At 39.7% G+C, this 22,500-nt stretch overlaps 1 protein-coding gene across 2 annotated transcripts in view; it reads left to right on the top strand.

Moving 5' to 3' along the window:
• The window catches only part of bcl9 (BCL9 transcription coactivator), a 99,718-nt gene that overhangs the window by 1,629 nt on the left and 75,589 nt on the right, over window positions 1–22,500 (top strand). The window lies entirely within an intron of this gene.

The following is a 22,500-nucleotide window of genomic DNA, read 5'->3' as shown; positions in this document are numbered from 1 at the left end:
AATAAATAAAACATCTGTTCACTTGTGGCACCGAAGGTTTCATAAATGGTAGAAATATTAATAATATGAACCTCTGACATCAATCCGTGTACGCGTGTAGACGCTCAGGACTGAATAGGGTTCGAATAAGCTTCAGCAAAGTCCAACTTAAGTAAACAAGGCCGTGTCATTATCCTTTAATGTGCTGAAAAGTTGGAATCCAAAAAAAGCTGTGGATTTTTCCACAAAAAAAGCTGTGGATTTTTTGAACCCCACACATAACACTAGGAGAGATGACTCCAAAAGCTTTTAAGACTAACTCCGGTGTGACATCAGAAGAGTCGAGACTCCTTAATGGAATTCGAAGGTGTCCTAACTCCTTGACCTCTGATCTCGTGTCAGAACCGGGCGATGTTTCGGCTCGGAGCGTAGGCATTCGGTGGAAGCGAATTAGACGTGATCTCTGCCTACATGAGTCTGAAGCTCCAATTAAAGCAATAGGCTTTTTAAAAAGGCCTGAGATATACTGATGTCTTAGCCAAACCCTTTGCTTTGTAATGGTGGTGTTTGTTTGCTAATGTCGGACGTGAGTGCTTACTTGTTTACTTGTTTACTAAAGGGACAAGTTGTGGTCTGTCTAGAGTTTGGCAGAGAGTCTTAGCAAAAGATGCTGGGACCAGCTGAATGGGAAAGAGCCCTGGGCCAAAAATGCTGCCAATCCCAAATGCCACTTCTAGCAACATGAGATAAAAGGGACTTCTCTGGCATTCATGTGCTTGAATAAATAAAATCATTTTGGTTAGAATTAAGCCTTAATCATACACTCCTAATGAGGTGACTTCAGCTGTGTGTGTGTTCCACATCGCTGTAATAATATCTCGAATACAGTATTAGCACGCAGAAGCGTTTAGAAACGAATACAATAACATTTGTGAATAATATAGCTAGAATAATATGCGAATTCTTTCCTAATAAAGTGATCAAATTTATGCAATGACTGAAAGCAGCTCTCTATTGTTGCTTTTAAATAGTTTTTTAACGAAATGACGCAGCGCACCGCCCTCGCACAAAATCTGTCCGTGATTAGTCTGAATTCCAGTGGTGTGACCCAATACAGACAACTAACAAGGCTTCAGTAGCCTCATGACACACTCCCCCTTCTACTCCTCCTTCTAATCACAGTTTGAGACAAACAGAACAAAATTAGAGACAGAGCGAGACAGAAGTAAATAATGGAGGACGAGACGCCCCAGAGATCTGCTGCTAAAAGGAGCAGGAAGGAGGAAGCCAGGGATTTGATCCTCCAAAAGGAGGAATCTTCTTCCATGGAGAGGGGCTCCCGAGAAAATAAATGCGTTTATTCTTCACACTTGTCAAATATCCAATGCATAAATTATGGCCATGTTACAGCGATGCTTAATAACCCACAGCAAACATAAAACGCATTTAGTTCGATGACAGTTTAGTTAATGCCAGGATACGCCGGCGCACAGTCATAATTGTTTCATTATCTCATGGAGGCATAGGAAGATCTTGGTCGGTAGGCAGAGATGTTCAATTGCCAAAATAATGAAGGAGGTGAGAGAGAAAAGAGTGAGAGAGTCTATCTCTCTCTCCATTCAAAAAAAAAAAAAGCCTCCTTCTGTGCTGGTATGCGGCTTTCTGAATTAATCCTGCAACCTCTCTGGGCTAATAACTTTTTGAATAGCAGAGGTGTTGTGTGTTTTCCTGTGTGCTGAGATGATTGTAAATTCAGTTAAAGCTGCCTATCACACCACGAAGGAGGGAGGGAGGGATGGATGGATGGATGAATGGAGAGAGGGAGGGCTGGAGAAGGGGGGGAAGGGGGGAACGATGATGTCTTGGGTTTTTAAAGGACATTTGTATTCATGGCATGACAGAGGAGGGAGGGAGAAAGACAGAAAGACACGGAGAGAGAGAGAGAGAGAGACGAAGTGAGAAAGACAGACAGAAACGCTTGATGAGGCGAGCTCAGGACTATATGTCTAGTGAGGATGACGGGTGTCGTCAGCGTAGCTGTGATGGCACGACGGAGTCATAAATTCAGGCACAGCTGCATCACAGTGTCATATACACAGTGTAAATAACAACTCCAGAAAAAAACAAAAAAGGACATCAGATGGACTTTTCCTTTTCCCGAAAGCTCATCAATTAGGACCAGATTGTGCCATGTTTAATACGTACATTTCTGTCATAGTGACAAACTTGCTTCAGTCCCTTATTCGAACTGAGTGCGTGTGTGCGTGACTGACAAATATACATCATGTGTTCTAAAGAAAACAAAATGTCAGGACGTAACATTAACACGCTGGCACCCGTGACCCATCTGTGTGGTAGTTTCCATCTCGGCAACATTCATGTGTTCTTCACTGACCTTTAAAAAACAAAGCCTGGAAAAGAAAGTGGAAAAGAATGACATGAAATCCATCTAAATAAAAACATTTTTGAAACACACAGCACCATGTGATATAAGTCTGTTAACTCGGGGCATCTGTCTCACGGGATAGAACAAAAACTCGGCGCTCTCCTGCTTTAAAATCGGCTTAAGCTCGGTTCCTCGTGCCGTGAGACAACCGCCTGGGACTCGAACGCATTTGTGCTGTGATCAGACCGACGTCGTGTGTGATCTGAGCGAAAACTGGGGTGTAATTTGCGTTTGCTTTGAAGCCTCAGCCACAGCGTGTCACTCACACCCAGGCAGTAGGAGATGGAGGAACCTCTACGCTGCGTCTCTTAATCTTTCGTCTCTCCTTACCTCTTACTGTCTCTGCAGCAGATGTTTGGCTAGCCTGGATGGGTCTGTTTCATGTTTTTCTCTCGTTCCTTGGCATGTTGTACTCCTTCCTGTTGCCTCCTGCAAATCACAGCTTTCTCCACACTCCATCAGTGATTGAGGACATTTACCTCTCACATTCTCCAACCACCAGAACCTTATCACACACGGAGGTTTGAGGCTCATTGCAGCTCACTACTGACTCTGGTGAAGGAGGGGAAATCATGCTACCTCTCGTTTATTCTCTGTCTGTCTCTTTCTCATTCCATCGTTCCGGTCCATTCGCCTCCTTCTTCCCTGCGTTGATCATTGATGGGCTTAGCAGCGCTGCTGAGCTGGAGACTCGGGCCATCGATTGGCCTCCTAATCGCCATGGATTTCTGCTCAAAGTGGTGAAAAATTTGCCATGGCTTATGGCTAAGCATTTTCTAGAAGCTAGCCGAAGTGGAGGTGGGATGAAGCGATGAGTGGCGCGTTCCAATAATTGATATTAAGATCGACGTGAGTCCTGCCAGGTCAAGAATCAGTAGTCTTTGACCTCTGCTCTCCTGATGGAATGTTGAGGGAAATATAGTTGAGGGAAACAGGAGGAGAGAAAGGACAGATCAGAGGCTGTGATAGTTTAAAGACACTATCAGTTCCAGCCATGATAAGGCCCTGATGATTTTCTACAGCCGTCTTACAGCTCCAGGTTCCTTAGTTAGATCTCGAGGTTAGGTTTCTGTCTGTTTCATAGGTTTCCTTTGGGTTCCCTGGTTTCCCCATACTATCCAAGTGATGTCCAGGTGATTAGCAGACTGGCTACACTCTGAATGATTGTGTGGATTTGCATCCAGTGTGATGGACCGGGGTCCCATCCAGCCTTTTATCATGATCCTGGGATTCTGGGTTCTGGTCTCATGGAATAAAGAAGCTGTTGAAGATGAGTGAATGATGTGCTAAAGTAAAGCACACACAATAGTATTTAGTGTTGGGGCTTCTTCATCTTTAAAAACAGGAGTTAAAATGCTAAGCTAGAACCACATCCTCTCACTAGACTGATTTAAATCTTAATAATGGTTGATTTATACTTCCTGAAGAAGTCTTCAGAAGGTATGAAAAAACACTTTAGGGATGGTTCAGAAAAATCAAGAGACCAAAATATTACACCAAACTCTGCAGGAATTACCCAGTACTGAGACTCTAGTCTCTTGAATGCTGAGCACTTATTGGCTAAAACTTTTCCATTTACATATAAGCACGCTTGTTTGTGAAGGGAAAGCAAAATTATAGAGCTTTTTAGAGCAACATAGCGCCGGTGACTAGGAAAAATGTTAACACCGCTATGTTAATTATTAAAGGCTTTCATTTGAGACAGTCAGGGAGTAAACACGGATGGTCATTTGCATTGTCAGAGTACGAGGCTCTTGTATCCTTAGTGTCTCTTTTCTCTGTAGTAAAAACAAAACAAAACCCAGAGTTAAACTACTTTTATTGACTGAGGGGACTTTTCTCTTGAAAGTGAGTGTAATGCTACTTCCTTAGGAGTCAGTGTTTACAGATCATTTTGTATCGAGTCATTTTAACTACCTATTAAAATAGTATTATTCAGTTCATACTGAGTCCACTTTACCTCGGTATAGGAGGAACAGTCTAAAGCCGGCCGTTTGTTTCAGTTCTCAGAAGACCTTCGGACAAAGCCGAAACCTGACTTCAGTAATTAGCACATGAGCCCTGCTACCAACCGTGACTATGTTTTGTTTATTGGTAGTCGAGTATTGTTTAAAGGAAATCAAACCTGGTCTCAGCCGAGTGGCTAAAGGCAGATCTTGTACAGCTTGAGTAATGCAGAATAGTCATGTGACAAGTATATTTGGCTTTGGCTTATCTCTCTTCCAGGTGGTTGTGCTTTTTGTATTTATCTTCTTTTTTTTTTTTTCCTGTAACTCTTCTTAATTTCTTTCCCATCTGTCCCAGAGACTGTAGTATGTGTTCGGATCCAATTTCATCAAAAACAGACTTTGTCCAGACTGTCTGAGTCGTTCTCATTAAGACCAGAGGCTCATTACTTCAAGCCAGACATGCTAAACTGGGTGCTATCTTGGTTCAAGTTATTGTTACTCCACCTGGAGCCGTTTTGGCTTCAGTCAATGCAGTTAGAGCAACAGAGCCCAACTCGGGCTCTCAAGAATCCTGTGGATTTTGATTTCTATCACCTACCACATGTCACACACTGGCTTCGGTGTGAACACACCTGTTTCCCAGGTAGAAATTGGTTCATTAAGCACCAACGACGACAGAGACTTGGAGACGGTGTTGCATTCTAAGAAGGTCTCGCTGCCATCTTGGCTTCTGCGGGTACGGCTCACATGGCTGCCATCTTGGACCCTGTTTCCAAGCACCTGTGACGGTTGTGTACACACAACTCGGTGTGTTGCAAGCCTAATGGCCTCAGCGTGAATCTCAGCACTGACAGCAACAGTGATTTCATTTGATGCAACGAATGGGTTGCTGTTACAGATGAAGAAAGAGAGAGAGAGGCGAAGAAGGGGGAGGGGACGAGAGAGAGAGAGAGAGAGAGACAAAGACGTGGGGATAGAAAGAATCGTTTGGAGGTAGATAGAGAAAGAGAGACGAGGAAACATAGAACCAAACATAAAAAGCGGAAGGATCCGAGGTGAGAGAGTGACACCGAGCCACAGCAGAAGTGAAACGGAGAGATCACTTATCTTCTAAGTGGATCACCTGCCTGGATTGGTGAAGAAGTAGAGTGTTGTTGCCATGGCATTGCTGGTTGCATGCTTCTGCGTCTGGTGTGTAATCATCATTGATGCTCGCACTCCCCCTCCCCTCCTCTACCCTGAGCTCTCCTCCTCCTCCTCCTCCTCCTCCTCCTCCTTCACTCCTTCTTTTCCCAGACTCTTTAGGCTCTCAGATCTAGGCTGTTCTTCAGCAGATACTTCATTACACCAACAAATTCTTTCTGCTCACTTCATAATAATCAGACAATTAATGTATAGAGCAGACGCACTTGAGAAGAGAGAGGACGTTTCCTCTCCAACGCAGGGCGCGTAATTAATTTCACTTTGACAATAGTGTCTCCTCGGTTAATTTCAACCTGCAGTCTTTTGCTCAACCTTAGCCATCAATCACCTGGTAACCAACCTTCAGAGCTGTGTTTACATGTTGAACAACGCAGCCGGTGTGTTAGCCTGAGTGATGTGTGGCATGTTTTGTAACCGGTGGCATATTGTGTGGAATGTGGGAGATTTTATAAGCGGTACATTCGCGCTATATTTACACACTATGTATACTTTAGCTGAAGTTGGAAGATTTTAAAGAGATACTTCAGAATGGAGACCCCAACGCTATAGAAGGAAATGATCACGACAGTAGAAAATTAAATGACTTAAATAACGTTTTGTGTTTTAGTTTATGGCTGGAGTTTTTAACTTTATATTATATGATTATTTAAATTTATTTGTGTTATCAACTGGATTTCCATTTTTCATACAGTGCAGAGAAATGTGTCAGAATTCTGCTATAAATATATGCTATAATTATTTATAAGATTTTATTATTATTATTATTATTAACAACAATAATTTAATTTAATTTAATTTAATTTAATTTAATTTAATTTAATTTAATTTAATTTAATTTAATTTACTTTTTACATACATTTTTAAAAAAACTTAATGCCAAATCCCCATCAAATATCAAATTAGAATAAATACACAGTATTTGGAGAATTAATATTCAGTCACAACTAATGTGCAGTAAAAAGTGAAGCTCATAAACAGCAAAAACTTCCAACCCTTATGGACAATTACATCCCACCTTTATAGGTCCGAAATATTAGATTTGCATATTGATGCTGGAATTTGATGAATACATCAATTTACTCTGACATATGGATTGAGAATATGCTCTGAGTTAAATTAGATTAGATTAGATCTATATTTAAATATGTTAATAAGGAACAAATGTTCTATGCTTCATTACTCTCATATTAAGATATCCAGGAAAGTGTCCGAATTCCCCCGATGAGCAGAAACGTTTTGATTTGATTTGACCTCGGCTTCTCCTCTGTTTTAATAGATAACGTACTTCACTAGCTTCAGAACAGCAGCCTAGACAGTTTGTTTAGGTTTCATTCAAACAGTCGAAGTTCTCACTTAGCTTAGCCCCGAATCCTTCAGAGCGTAGAGCTGATTTCATTAAGGTGTGTGGCTGGCTGGCTAGATAGTGTTAACCCTTAAAATGAATACCTCGGGTCACTAGTGAGCTGTAACTTGATTTACTCTGAGCCACCTTGACCCTTTGTTTCATTTAGACCCCCTACTTTCATTGTATTTCTCCTGAAAAATGAAATAGCTATCTTTATATATATACGTAGTTGAATAAACAACGATATGTGATTCAGTGTAAATTATTGCTGCATTCTGTAACATGTAGCTTCGTATTGTTTTTGCTAAATTAATTATCTGTGTACACGGTCACCTGAGCCATCATTTTGTACCAAATATCATCATTTTATTATTCTACATGCTACGTATATTGTATTGTTTGTATTTCTAGATCAGTTTGGCTTGTGTGAGGTCGCTAAGAACCCAATCAGCTAGTGAAATACATGAAGAGTTAAATTATTCCAAAATACAGCATATAATATTAGCAGCAATGCTGCCTGACCGGAGAATTCCGCACCATTGCTTCGCTAGCTCTTGCCGTGTGGCCATCAGTCTGCTCCTCCATTTTTTTTACCTGCCGCACTTTGCTGCTGGTGCTTCATGCCTCGGGTGACAGGAATCCAATTTCACCGTGTCTTCGGGAAAGAATCTCTCAGGCTGATGAGAGCTATCGGGCATGTGGGAGATGCAGCTTCCATCCCCTTATTCTTCCATTGCTCTTGGGGACTTGGATCGCTCTACCAGACAGGTACAGCCAGGCAGGTGTTGTGGCCAGGGGTCAGTACCGGTTTTGCTTAAAAAATATTTTAGGGATGTGTGGCTGTAAATTGAGGCCTGTTAGAGGAACGGTGGCATCAGGCCAGTGTGGTCCATGTCTGCAGCGCTTCCTGTCATTGTCCGTTTGGAAGTAGGGAATGCTAGTCTGGACAGTATGAGCCGGATGTTCTGTGTTTCTTGCAGACATGATGCAGAGAGTTTTCATTTGAATGTTTTGTAGTAGAGTTGAAAGACACCAGATCTGCAGCAGGCCATTGCTTTTTTTTTTATTTTTAATTTTTATTGTTGTATTCAGCATGGTTTTCACATACAGCAGCCTGAGTAAAATATCCCCATAGCATTCTGTTTTAATGTTGATTTCTTAATATGGCTGAAGCGTATGGAATTGATGCTACTGTATAAATGCAGCTGTGCACGATTTCTATCTTGGTAATTAACTTATTAAATATTTTCACGGGATCCGTCGATATTCCTGTTGCTAATGCTGCGTCAGAGACGAAGTTGCAGCTCCTCGCCTACACCCAGGAGAAACTTCATCATCATCAACCTCATCAGCTTATGAGAGTTTTAGTCAGCCTTGCATGAAGTTCACTATAGTAGAAGAGGACACTGAATGGTCACTAAACGTCTGGTTGAAGTAGCGTCTTAGAAGCTTGACAGAGCAAAACAAAAGAAAAAATTTGGATATAGTGTCTCCCAAAAGTCTTTTACTTTATTTATTTCTACTTTATTTATAACACATTGTCTACAGGGAAGCAGATTTCTTTGTAAACACACATGGCGTCGTCTCTCCCACTCATGATGAACTTGTGTTAACAGTCGGGTTTTATGCATGTAATTGCACTTTTCCTGGTACACCAAGGCCTTCTTTTGCCAAAGGCATCTATTTGAAAAAATAAATAAAATAAATAAATAAATAAATGAATAAATATTCAGTATTATATATATGAATATTATATATATATATATATATATATATATATATATATATATATATATATATAAAATAATATTTATATTTATGTAATATATTAAATATATATATATATATTATATTTATTAATATAATATTTGTCACTGCACTGTGTTACTCACCAGCTCCACTTCCAAGAATCATCTCAACACACATATACACACCCACACACACACACACACACACACACACACAACACTGATTAGTCACAGTAGTGTGGAAATGATACCGAGAGCTTTATGATTATTTATTTATCTATTTCCATAATTTAGCCGCTCTGCTGGAGGAGCTTGCTTTCCGTTTCACCGGTATTTTAGATGACTCTGCTGTGCTCCCTTCCGTTCCTTCATGCACAAAGCAACACAACGAATTTGATACGCGCAGGATCTTAGAAATTTGATTCTGAAAGAGCATGCGTGAGAGAGACACACAGAAAGACTGAGAGAGAGAGAGAGAGAGAGAGAGAGAGAGGGGTGAATGGAAAAAATAGAAATGTGCATCTTGAAATTTGATGTTGAGGTTTGTTGAGTTTGGGTGGCATGTGTGTGGGGGGGGGATAGAGAGAGAGAGAGAGAGAGAGAGAGAGAGAGGATGTTGTGTGAGGACACTATAGAGGTGACAAAAAAAAAAGATGCTACCTCTCTTTCTTTCTCTCTTCCCACTCTCTTGCTTTCTGTCATTTCCCCACTCTCTCTCTCTCTCTCTCTCTCTCTCTCTCTCTCTCTCTCTGCAGCAGTGGTCGTGTTCAGATGACAGAGGGGTAGGTGACTCATCAGGGAGCTGCTCACAACTACAGACAGAGAGAAAACGAAGCATGGGGGGTGGGGGAGAGTGAGACAGAGAGACAGAAAGAGAGAGAGAGAAAATGAAAGAGAGAGAGAGAGACAGTGATGAATTCAGATCCGTCTTGCTTGACTGCTGCTGTTTATTGGTCCACAGAAGCTTCTGGAAAGACACTAATGACTCCTCCCCCATGAATCAGAGACAGGGTGTGTTAGTGTGTACACGCCTGTATACGTGTGTGTTGTGGTTTTAGTGTGAAAACACCTCTTGATTGTCACTATACACTTCCAGGAACTGGGCATACAGCAAACGTGACAATAAAACGTCACCTTGCTTTGTTGCCACGCTGTATTATTGACGTAGTAGATATAACAACATTCTCTTGTTGATTTAAACTGCTGGGAGTAAGGGTTGACTTCGTGAACGTCTAAAAAAAAATCATTATCAATATTTATAACAATATTTAATAGTTCTGCAGCGGGCCAGAAAAATGCAATATTTTAAAACAGGGTCTTTAAAAAGAAAAAAGTTTCTTTGATTTAAAAATAGCATAAAAAACAAACAGGAACAAAAAAGAGACGACAATTTCTAAAGAGAAAATCCATTGCATCATCCAGTCAGCGGTTGCCGTGGCAACGTAATTACTAGGCATTGTATAAATAGTGATGCTCATCCAGCTCTATAACGTAAAATACAATTGAGCAAAGTATGGCATGTGCATTCCTGTTGTGTGTGTGTGTGTGTGTGTGTGTGTGTTTCAAAAGAAGAAAGATTTTTTTGTCTGTCTGATTGTCTGTTATCTGTCTGATTGTCTGTTATCTGTCTGATTGTCTGTTTTCTGTCTGATTGTTGTCAGTCTGATTGTTTTCTGTTTTCTGTCTGATTGTCTGTTGTCTGTCTGATTGTCTGTTGTCTGTCTGATTGTCTGTTGTCTGTCTGATTGTCTGTTTTCTGCCTGATTGTCTGTTATCTGTCTGATTGTCTGTTTCCTGTCTGATTGTCTGTTTTCTGCCTGATTGTCTGTTGTCTGTCTGATTGTCTGTTTTCTGCCTGATTGTCTGTTTTCTGGACTTCATTAACAACACTAAATCAACTCCATACCAAAGATTTCTAAAGGTGTGCTTTATGGTTTTATGGTATTCAGTTTTCTGGCAGCTGACCCCTCCATGTCACTGTCATATTGACAAAACGGCTTTTCAGAGATTTACGATCTTCGGCTGGATTTGTGTATTTAAAAACACAATTTCTGGGTAAAGATTAGACTTTTCCTGGCAACACAAAGGCAAAAAGGAATGGACGGCTAAAAGAAACTTCAAAAGATGGTCATGTTATCTTGTAAGTCGAGCCATGAACCGGTCATAACATACCATTAATACAGTCATTCAGACAGCTGAGCAAGAAGGCGTATCGATGAAATGTGTAAGGATGTTGATCTCGGATCAGATTCTGCTCCACGTATAGATCACTTTGTGTACTCTATGAAAACCACACTGCTTTTCAGACAGATTATTCTCACTGAAAACAGCTAGATAGGAAGGAATCTTCTCTCAAGCCAACATACCTTCCAGAGTGGTCTCCCGTAGCAACGCAGTATTATCTGTTGTGTGTGTGTATATGTGTGGTGGCTCAGCTATTATAGTCAGGCACTAGTGAAGGCCACCGTGTCATTCACTGTGGGGTCCTTTTATCGTACCAGCCGCGTTCAACCAGCAACACCTGTGATATGACCTGAGTGCTGAGTGTGTGTGCTGTGTTCGAAATGATTATATACTGAATCAGTATATATTTCACTATGAGACAATTATCATTTGACGCACTACACAGTCACATGACTCCCCATCAAATGTACTAAGAGTTAGTGGTCATTAAAATGTAAACCTGGAAACATGGGTATACACCAATCAGGCATAACATTATGACCACCTGCCTAATATTGTGTTTTGCAACCAAAACAGCCCTGACCCCGTCATGCACTGTGTATTCTGACACCTTTCTATCAGAACCAGCATTAACTTCTTCAGCAATTTGAGCAACAGTATCTCATCTGTTGGATCAGATCACACGAGCCAGCCTTCTCTCCCCACGTGCATCAATGAGCCTTGACCACCCATGACACAGTCGCCGGTTCACCTTCCTTCCTTGGACAACTTTTGAATAGATACTGACCACTGCAGACCGGGAACACCCCACAAGAGCTGCAGTTTTGGAGATGCTCTGATCCAGTGGTCTAGCCATCACAATTCGGCCCTTCATCAAACTCGCTCAAATCCTTACATTTTTCCTGCTTCTAACACATCAACTTTGAGGACAAAATGTTCACTTGCTGCCTCTAAAATATCCCACCCACTAACAGGTGCCATGATGAGGAGATCATCAGTGTTACTCACTTCCTCTCAGTGTTCATAATGTTATGCCTGATCATACATAATGGTACATAATGTACATTAAACGTGATTTAAGGAATGTATTAGCCAAACATCACCTTCTCACTCACAGTGGCTACGAGATACAGCATTTTTTTTTTCTTAAACTAGATAAAATTAAATACATACCAGTTTTTTTTTCTGAGAGTGGGTGATGATCAGTATAAAGAATAGTCCTTGTTTTTCACTATTTTAGTAAAGTTGGGTTTAAATGTTACTGTAAGCCAAACCGAGCCAGTGCTTATTTTCTTCGTGCTCAGGTGCATATGAAGTGCTAAGTGTGTTCCTGATGCAGCTTATTTGCACCTAGTGACGCCCACAAAAGTCCAGAAAAGTTCAAGTGCACAGATAACTGGGAGCACAAAATGAACAATTAGAGTAAATGCTGAAAGAAAAGAAGTGGAAATTATTTTTGATACAGTTCTATGTCAATAAATATATTTCAATAATATATATTACTACTACTAGTAGTACTACTATCACTACTTTTAATAATAATAATAATAATAATAATAATAATAATAATAATAATAATTATTATTATTATTATTATTATTATTATTATTATTATTATTATTATTATTATTATTATTATTAAAAGTATTTAATAAAAAAAATAAAAAGTTATTATTATGAATCTTTCATTAATGTAAATAATATAAAATGACGGTTTTTCACATACTCCGTGGTATTCTGAGTCCCTGACCTAGTGAAATAGCACGAGGATGTGTTTTTGATAGCCTCCAAAACCTGTCTGTAAGTCAGTCTGGATAAATACGTCTGCTAAATACCGTAAACAAAATATAAATAAATAATTTAACATCATATCCTATATACTATACAAGTGCAGTCATTGAGGAGCAGATGTAGAATAGAAAATTTCACTAATAAAAATTTTCATGTGTAAATACACATAAAAACACTTTATATAAATAAATCTATTTGTATCCAGATTGATAAATTAGGCCCAGTGTAGGTATAGATTAATTACAGCAATTTTTAGTGTTTAAAAAAATAGCCATATTATCTTAGCTTAAAGGTTTCCTCACAATTTATAGAAATGATGAATTTAGCTAAAATTAATCTAATCTAAAAATACAGGAAAAAAACCCTCATATTGACCCAGTTGACCGTTAGCTGGCCAGCCGAGTGGCAGATGATTTAAAAATAAATAAATAAATAAATAAAAAAATAAAACTAGACCTGGACATTCCTGGTCATTATATCTGTTTTATTGTTAAGAACAGTCTTGTAGTGTTATTTGTATTCTTATATTTATTCATTAACGTTCACCTGAGCTGTTGATAATAGACGTTTAAGCGATATCGCCTCCTCGTTAATCCAAAGAAAATCTAATAGAGCGATGGCAGATGATGTCTGTCATTTGGTTCGAGACAGACGGGGGAGGGGAAAGATTCCCTTTCAGTCTCTCTCTCTCAGAACAAAACCTTGCTTGTGGATGCGGATACCTCCGAATTAGCTTCGAACTCCTCCGTTTTTTTCCGCAGAATATTTTCACTTACTTTGATCGAGTTTTAGTTATCCTTTGTTGGTTAAACCGAAAAAAAAAAAAAAACAGTGTAATGAAGCAGCAGTGAAGAGCTTCAGGGCAGAGAGAGTGTAATGAAATGTGCAATGTAAATACACTAAAGGCGTAACTAGCATAAATAGCTCATTTTCTGTCCTGTATCAATTACCACATCTCAGCTTATTAAAGAGGAGTAGAGGAAAAGATAACTATTGAAGATATGTTTTAGATGATATAAACGGATCTGTATGTACGTGTAGTCACGAGAGCAAGCGGGAAACAAGCTAGTAAATTGATGCTAATCTTTGTCGTTTAGCATTAGTTAACAGGCTGAGGTAAATGTTTAGGTTTGTTACGTTTAGAAGAAAACATCGCAGTGTAAACATGGGCTTTTACACGTACAGCTCTTGTTGCTGCTTTCTTCAGGAGATCTTTTATTCAGTTTTTGATATTTACATTAAATGAACGTGTCATATTGTGGAGTATCACAAGAATTTTGGTATATTGGAGATATTTATGTTCTCATGCTGCTTAGTAGATACAGTACTACTGTACTGTACTGTTGGGGTGGCTCAAGTGGTTAAGGCTCTGGGTTGTTGATCAGAAGATGGGGGTTCAACCCCCACCAAGTGGCTATTGTTGGGCCCTTGAGCAAGGCCCTTAGCCCTCCCTGCTCCAGGGGTGCTGCATCATGGCTGACCCTGCGCTCTGACCCCATTTCACTGTGCAGTGTGCTTGTTCATTTAGAGCATTGTTCATGTCGGCTCAAGTCCAGCTGATATTGAGATATTTAAGTTTCCTTTCTGTGAACCTTTCATGAACTTTTTAGTAATTCATGAATCATGTCATATTCGATGTATTCAATAGTGGCATTTCAAACTCATGAGATTTTGGGGTTACAGCGAGACACTTAATACAGCTCCTCGCTCGAGTCGATATCCTCCAGAAAAATGCACTTTAGACCAAGGTTAGAAGCGCGCGGAACTTATTTTGATTCACACCTCCGTTTTATTCAACCTACACTACTTCTGAATATTGCTCGAGACCATAATTACATCTGAGATCTGAATACTGATGTGTGCTTTCTCTCTACGTGTCCCTAACTGAACTCGTTTGGTACAGAAGGGAAGATATCACTCTACTGCAGGATGTTCTTTAGTATTAACTAACCCTAAACTGCCAATTAACTTAAATGTGCAGATAACACTCACACACACACACACATACACACACACACCGGTGATAGATATATACACACAGTCTTTTGTCTGTGTGTGTATGGGTTTGTTGATGTGTGACTTATTAGTCTCATACATCTCAGTTTGTCCCAGTGGCCGGTGGCACAGCGGTGTATGTGTGTGTGTGTGCACTCTCTCAAGCATGGCAGTAAATGCTTATGCTCAGCCTAGCACATCACACCAGCATCTGCGCAGCTGTGCTGGTGACTGCTCCACTGAGATGCAACACACACACTCACGCACACACACACACGCACACACGCACACACACACACACACAGCCTCAGAATATTGTCAGGTGGCATTTTCCTGATATGACTTGATACACAGGAGAATTTTAGATTTTCTTTGTAATCAAAACGAACTCCTTTTAAAATGTCTTTATTGGACTTTGCGAATCAATGGCAGTAAATTATTCTGAAATTGGTACAATTAACACCATATTCAATGGAAATTGATTACACTGGGTGCTCACACGTACACACGGAGCCATTTCCGGAGCCGGTTCCTGACTTTAAACAATTCTGGGATTGTTTTCCATTGAGAAATCTCTGCACCACATTGTTGATTATTTTCCCTCAACCGCATGCCTCCTTGTGTTTATTGTTTACTTGAATATGCCCAGCTGAATATCTACACGTTCCCACGGCCTCACAGAATCTGGATAGCTGAAGACAGAAAAATTCGCCTGCTCTTTTCTGTCCAGTTTTCAGCTGTCCGGTGCATCTGATTCATGTTCTTGACTGGCAGAAGTGGAACCTGATGTGGACTTCAGGTTCCACTTCTCCAGGGTTGGAAAGAGTGCCTAATTAAGTTACTTCCTGTCAGCACAGACCAGTCTATGAATTCTCCTCTGATTTTACCCTCCACTCATAGGGGTGGTGGTAGCTTAAGTGGTTAAGGCTCTGGGTTGTTGATTGAAAAAGATCAGGGTTCAAGCCCAAGCTGCCACTGTTGGGCTTTTGACCAACCCTCCCTGCTCTAGGGGGGCTGCATCATGGCTGCCCCTGCACTCTGACCCCAACCCTCTAACGATGGGCTATATAAAGAAAGAATTTCCCTGTGCAGTAATGTATATGCGACAAATAAAGGCTTCTTACTTAGGATGTTTTTTGTTTTGTAGTATCTGAAATCCTCATAATGAGCTCATCTGGCACTAAAATCCATGCAAGGGACATTTTATTTATTCTGATGTTTGACTTTAACATTAACCGAAGCTCTTGACCTGCATCTGCATGATTGTCTTATTGCGCTGATAAGAAAACTTTATAAATGTGCAAGTGTACAGGAAAAACTTATAAGATTATTCAAATATTTTCCCCCCTGCATTGACCTGTCTGAATTTCTCACATGTTTTTAGCTCTACTCTAGCATAATTGAACAGGATGTAGCGTTCAGGTGTAGGTACTTCTATATTTCTATACTTAATGCGTCATAAGCTTTTATTCACGTGTAGGTACGTTGTAATTACACTGTAATGGGGCAATACAGTATAAAGCATTACAGTTGTTATTATTTTCACACCGTACTCTCACATCTAAACTCCCACCACTGATTATATAACAGCTTGCTGTTTTAAAAAGGTCCACTTGTTCCCTGAAGAAGGGACCGGCTTCACTAAATACACTAAAAACACTCATTCTCTCTTTAATGTACCAGTCTTTTGTCTTTAAGTGTATATGAAAGGTATCAACCGTTACACATAAATAAATAGGATGGGAGATATTTACGACACCCTCCCCAAAAGTTTTTTTTTTTGTAATCGTGTGTATGTGGGTGTGTTTGTTTGGTAGAAGTGGGTTTCAGAGGTACAGAGGCGGAGGGTGATGCATGAACGCTGAGACGTGTATACAGTGCACAGACGGGCTTTAATGGGGGGAACGTCTGTGTGTATTTCCCAGAGGCTGAGTTATGTGTGTATGTAGGTGGTGTGTGTTCTTGTTCTCTGGACTAGAAGCATAGTAAAACATCACAGCTCTGGAAAATGAATGAGAATCTGTTGTGCGAGATTTCTGCAAACAAGACAAATCCCTTTATCAGAACTAATGGCAAAAAGCATCGAAATGTCACGAATGTCTCCTTTAGCCTGTCAATCATTGAAATCTTCCTGTGCACTCTGATGATCAAACCCCGCCTCTCTCTCTAGGATAGCACAATGTGACGCTTTACAGTAAATTATATTTCATTCCAGTTGTTCTATTAAACCAAATTATATCACAGTGCTCCTGACATCTCGGTTGATCAGAAGCTTTCGAATGAATTTTCGACATTAGCAGCTTCGCAAGTCGTGCTGGTTATAAAACAAATCGTAGCTTTATACCAAGCGTACTCTTCTAGGGTGCTATTGTTTCTATGGTAACAGCTAAACGGTGTAGCAGAGGCTTGACAAACAGCGCAAAAGTGTGAGTTAACAAGAACAACAAGAACAAGAAAAATCACACATATAAGAAGATTTCCGTGAGAAGATTTTCACTTAATGCTTTTTAAGATGTCTCCGGCGTAATGTTCAGAGATAATGCTTCAGGTTTTCCGACGCAGGAGAGGATGTCTAAGAATGGAGAACTTTGCACTTTGCCGTTCCTCAGCAACAAGCTCTGGGTTTTCTTGTCTTCAAGACGAAGTGAGGGAAGGAATATTTATAGCTGATAAGACTAGAATAACTAGAAAACGGATAGCGCGTCGTTCTAGAATAAATGAAAAAATCGCAATCTTTAGCAAACGTCCACGGCGTAAGAGGAAACACACATCGACTTTGAGGTGGTTTATATCATATCCCTTATATCCCTTGTGGTTAATTATGCCCTGTTGTGCTTTATTTCTTACATATTACCATGGTTAAAAGGAACTGTAGTCAAATTCTCATGGTTTTTTGTCTCGATATAGAAAAGTAAACCTACGAAAACTTGTAAATATGATAAGAGATCAAATTCAAACAGTGTTGCCAGATTTGGCGTCCAATTGCGCTCCTTTTGGTCACGTCTAACCGGTAGAAAATGCATTGGGCAGGTTGATAAAAAATTTGGGCTGGTTTTTGATGCAACTGGCGGGTTTTTATTTTTGCCTATAAACATGATCTTTTATTAATTTCCCATTCAAACGAATGTTGACGTTTTAATAACATGGCTCAGTTTAGCCAATAAGGTTCAGACAGAGTCCTGTCCAATCAGACTTCAATCCAGATTGGTGGGTCGTTGTAATCGTCGTACTCGTTAAGCCAATATCAGTGTTATTAGCAAAGCTGTAAGTGTTTTTTATCATCATCATCATCAGACCAAGGTGGGGTAAATATAGAAAGTCCTACCGAAAAAAGAATGGGAGAGCCGGCTTTGCCCTTTTGCACTAACCTTTTGCACTTGTTATGCATTTTATGGGCTGGTATTTTTATTGGAGTTTAAGCTGTAAATATTCAATCCAATCTGGCAACACAATTACACACAAAATAGAAGAAAAATAGAAATAAATACAGCATATGGATGCAACACAGTATGAATATGATGGTGATATCAATGGTGCATAAATATAATATGACTGTTTATGTGTGTGTGTGTGTGTGTGTGTGTGTGCAGATCAAACAGCAAATATTGCTATCATCATCATTTTCCTCAGATGTGTTGGTAAATGCCTGCTTTGTAATTACACTGAACATCAACCGGAAAGAAACTTCCTCTGATTCGGGGCGTATTGGAAAACACTAACAGTGCATAATCATAATCAAACAGTCCAGAAACAGACACAACACCAGAAATATCAAACAGCACGAAGTGGATAACTGCTAACTTAAAGCTTTCGTGATCGGAATTACACTGTAATTATACTGTATCTCACATTGTTTTAGATATCACATAGTTTTCAAACATTTCTCTGCATTCTATTCATATTTTACCCGAAAACTGTGTCTTCTATAGTAATATAACATCCTTACCATATTAATAGTGAACCCTCTAGTATGTAATTGCTTGCAAACTATGTTACTGACGTTATCTTCAGCACTACGAACGCGACTACGAATGAAACCCGGACAAAGGAACCAGCGAGTAGATGAGTGAAATGATCTCCCAGTGTCCTTGTAGTGCTAGTGATTTGGCAGCGTTCGCTGTATAAGTGAATGGAGATGGAGATTTTTCATTACGTTTTAATTTATTCAGTTAATTCCAGCTTTGAGGATTCCTCGTTGTTCGCCATTAATACATATATGATATGGGTGATTAAAGTTCATTTTGTAATATGATAACGCAATGCCTCAAGACGCCACTTAGTCGAATACCCCTCCTTTTTCTCCTTCCCACTCACTCCCACACAAACACTTTCTTTCCTGCTTTTGCTGTCTACTTTTCTGTCGGTATATTCTCCCTTGCTAACACGCATATAATACACACACACACACACACACACACACTGGCCATGCCACCCACACATAACTTACTCTTCTAAATACACCCATTTTCTCCCTTTCTCACTCCTACACGCTCACACGTACGCACACACATAGAGGGCTCGGGCTAAATAAAGGAAGACAAAGCGTTTTTTGAGAGCGTCTCAGCACAGGACAGCGCTGCGATCAATACCGTTTCCACTGTAGCTGAAAAGCTCTCAGCACTCACTCAGTATTGGAGTGTCAGCACCTAACGTCAAAGAGCAACCTTCTAGCTTCTCCTCCTCTCAACCCGATCCCCCCTCCACTTTTAGATAAAGCCAAAAGGGCCATCATTTGTCACCTCTCGTCAGTTCACTTGTTTCACCTTCCATTACTTTTTGATGTTGACCCCTGTGCTAGCCATTACATCCACACCCTTTAGAAGCACCGTCAACCAGAGATGATTTCTCAGGTTCAGGTATATGCATTGACCAGTGATCAGACTCGATCAGTAGCGTTAAGTAGAAATTCACTGCCTGCTGAACGACCCGCAATCTCTCGCTCAGAAACTAAATGATCTTGCCAGTAGTTTTTCCTTCATGTGCAATAATCAAAGGTGTTTGGCTCAACAGTTCATCGTGCTAGCGTACATCATTAATTGAAAGCGCTGTTGTGCAGAATTGATCGCTCGTTCAGGAGCGTGGACGTCATGCTAATCTGAGCGGGGCCTTCTTCTTCTTCTTCTTCTTCTTCTTTTTGCACAATAATCCCGCTAGATTAACAGGAGAATGCAAAGCACACGCACGGCTTGTTAGAAATGCATTGCGTATCCGAAACTCTAATAGAAGCTTAAGGGCAGCTAATCAGTGATTGCTATTCAACAGGTCTAAGGATGAGACTTTTGCACAACTATTTCCATTTTTTCTTATTTTATTTTCACATTTTTAATTTTTTTTTTAATCTCATTCTATTTTCATTTTATTTCATTCTGTCGTATTCTGTTTACATTTTTAATCCCCAAATTTTGACACTATTCTATTTGATAATATTTTTTATAAATCAGAAAAAAGCATTTCACTGCATGTCGTACCGTGTATCATAAATAAAATAAAATAAAATAAAATAAAATAAAATAAAATAAAATAAAATAAAATAAAAATTAAATTAAATTAAATTAAATTAAATTAAATTAAATTAAATTAAATTAAATTAAATTAAATTAAATTAAATTAAATTAAAATTGAATCCAATTAAATTTAATTAAATAATGAATAAATAAATAAAATAAAATTAAATCTGAATTCGAATTTATCCAAATTTCCAACCATTTAGTAATACAGTTAAAAGTAATTCTGGTTACTTAGGACTTCCCAAATGTCTTGTGTTTTCCATTTGGCCAAAATGACGGCATTTTCGTATTTATTCAAATCAAATAAAATACATAAACGCACATATTTTTTTCTACAAATTTGGTTTAACCATAAAGCTTTCACCCTCCCTCTTAATCTCAAGCTCATAAAATAGCACTTGATCCAGCAGGTCTAATTATTGCACCTTTATTTAGTTTTTCTTCATGAAGCAACTCATTAAAGCTGTAAGACACTAAACTGAGCTTTTATGTTTATAACTGTTTTGTCGAATTGATAAAATAACACCGGGGTATTTATTCTTTCAATGTGCTGTGAATGCAGACGGAATCTGACCGAGCGGTCATCCAGCATGGCTCATCCATTCATCCATTCTCTTCTTATTAAGCAATAAGCAATATCTCTGACTCTAAAAAAATGAATTAACTAAAACCTAACTAAATAAATTCCTGTAAACATTCCTCAGAAACTTTTATTGACAGAATTTCCCTCAAATGCCCTTAAAATCATTATCGTTTCTAAATGTTTTTTTATCTGATCATCTTTTATCTATCTATATATAGTAGTAAGTATAAGCTTCATGCAAGAGATTTTGTGCGCATCATTTTAAGCTTTCTTTCACTTTCACCACTTCCAAAGGAAAACAACACAATAATGTACAAATTTCACAAAAACAACAACAACACACACACACACACGCAAAAACAACAACACAGGATCTAAAAATGCCTCCTACAGGGCGTTTGAAAACACAAACATCTCAATAATGTGTCAAAGGTGGAGCTCCATCCAACATAACTTTTTCCACATATTGTATTTATTCTGTCTGAGGAAAACATGCCGATGGCAACCCGAACAGCTAAAGAACATTTTTTTTTGTTAAAAAAACGCAACCCCTTTCCCTTAACCCCGCTCGGAATACGAAAACAACTCCAACTTCTGCTTCTTGTTGAAGTTTCCTGTTCTTCTCATTAACAACTATATATATATAAAAGAAGAAGTGCATTGGAGAGCTGATTAGCGATCTTTTTGTCCTTCCCCAGCTCCCGTTGTCATTCCGAGCACAGCCGTGTTGCCTTTTCTCCGGCGGCCATGTTGGTTTGGCGTCCTCGGTTCAAAGGTGCCGCATTTGCATTGCATGAAGCTCGAGTGCCCCCCCCCTCCTCCTCCTCCTCCTCCTCGTCCCAGAGGACACGAGACACACCTCGTCCAACACCACACCGCACACACACCGGCCAATCGGACGACCCGGCACGGAGCGTTGCCATGACAACCGAGGCGGCCCATCCCAGATGGTCTCAATGTTGCAGACACAAAAAGAGGGGATGGTGGGTGGGTGTGGGGGGGGGGTATAGGAAAAGGGAAAAATGAGAGAAAATAGCCACTTACTGGTGCGTTTAGGCTTTGGCATGTTGAGTGAGTTTTACAGGGAGGTCAGAGAGTGTAAAACTACATGGGGACTAAACTGTAATGGAACTGTAGTGTGTGTGTGTGTGTGTGTGTGTGTGTGTGTTACTCCACTCGGGCCTCGGGAATAGGGGAAAAAAAAAGTAGCTTAGGAAAAAGAAAGCTTAAGAAATTGAAGGAAGTAAGAAGCAGAACATCTGAAAGAAAGACAAGATGATGTGTGAGATGCAAGCGTAGTTTTTTAGAAGTGTGTGTGTGTCTGTGTGTGTGTGTGTGTGTGTGTGTGCGTTGAAGAGCAAAGGCACACAGATTCTACAGATTGTTTTATTTGTGTCTGCAAAGATTTTAACTGGACTTTTCCATCTCTGAGGCTTAATGTATGGATGATGCAATGCACTGACACACACACACACACACACACACACACACACACACAGTCTAGAATAGAATAAAATTCAAATCTGAAGTCCCAAATCAGGTTTATTTTCCCTAAAACCATCTCTATCCCTCTACCTCCCTCCCTTCCCTCTCTCTCTCTCTCTCTCTCTCTCTCTCTCTGTCCATCTTAATTTCCTAGCCAGCGATACGATGCTTATTGTATGTGCTGAGAGCCTGGTTAGTATTCAAAGTCCAACATCGATGAGGTAGAGAGAGAGAGAGAGAGAGAGAGAGAGAGAGAGACGGAGAGAGAGAAAGCAATATTATTCC

The sequence above is a fragment of the Hemibagrus wyckioides genome, linkage group LG26 (assembly GCF_019097595.1).
Source record: "Hemibagrus wyckioides isolate EC202008001 linkage group LG26, SWU_Hwy_1.0, whole genome shotgun sequence".
In the NCBI taxonomy this organism is placed as follows: Eukaryota; Metazoa; Chordata; class Actinopteri; order Siluriformes; family Bagridae; genus Hemibagrus; species Hemibagrus wyckioides.
The sequence above is the reverse complement of the archived record's forward strand: the minus strand, read 5'-3'. Positions and strand labels throughout refer to the sequence as shown.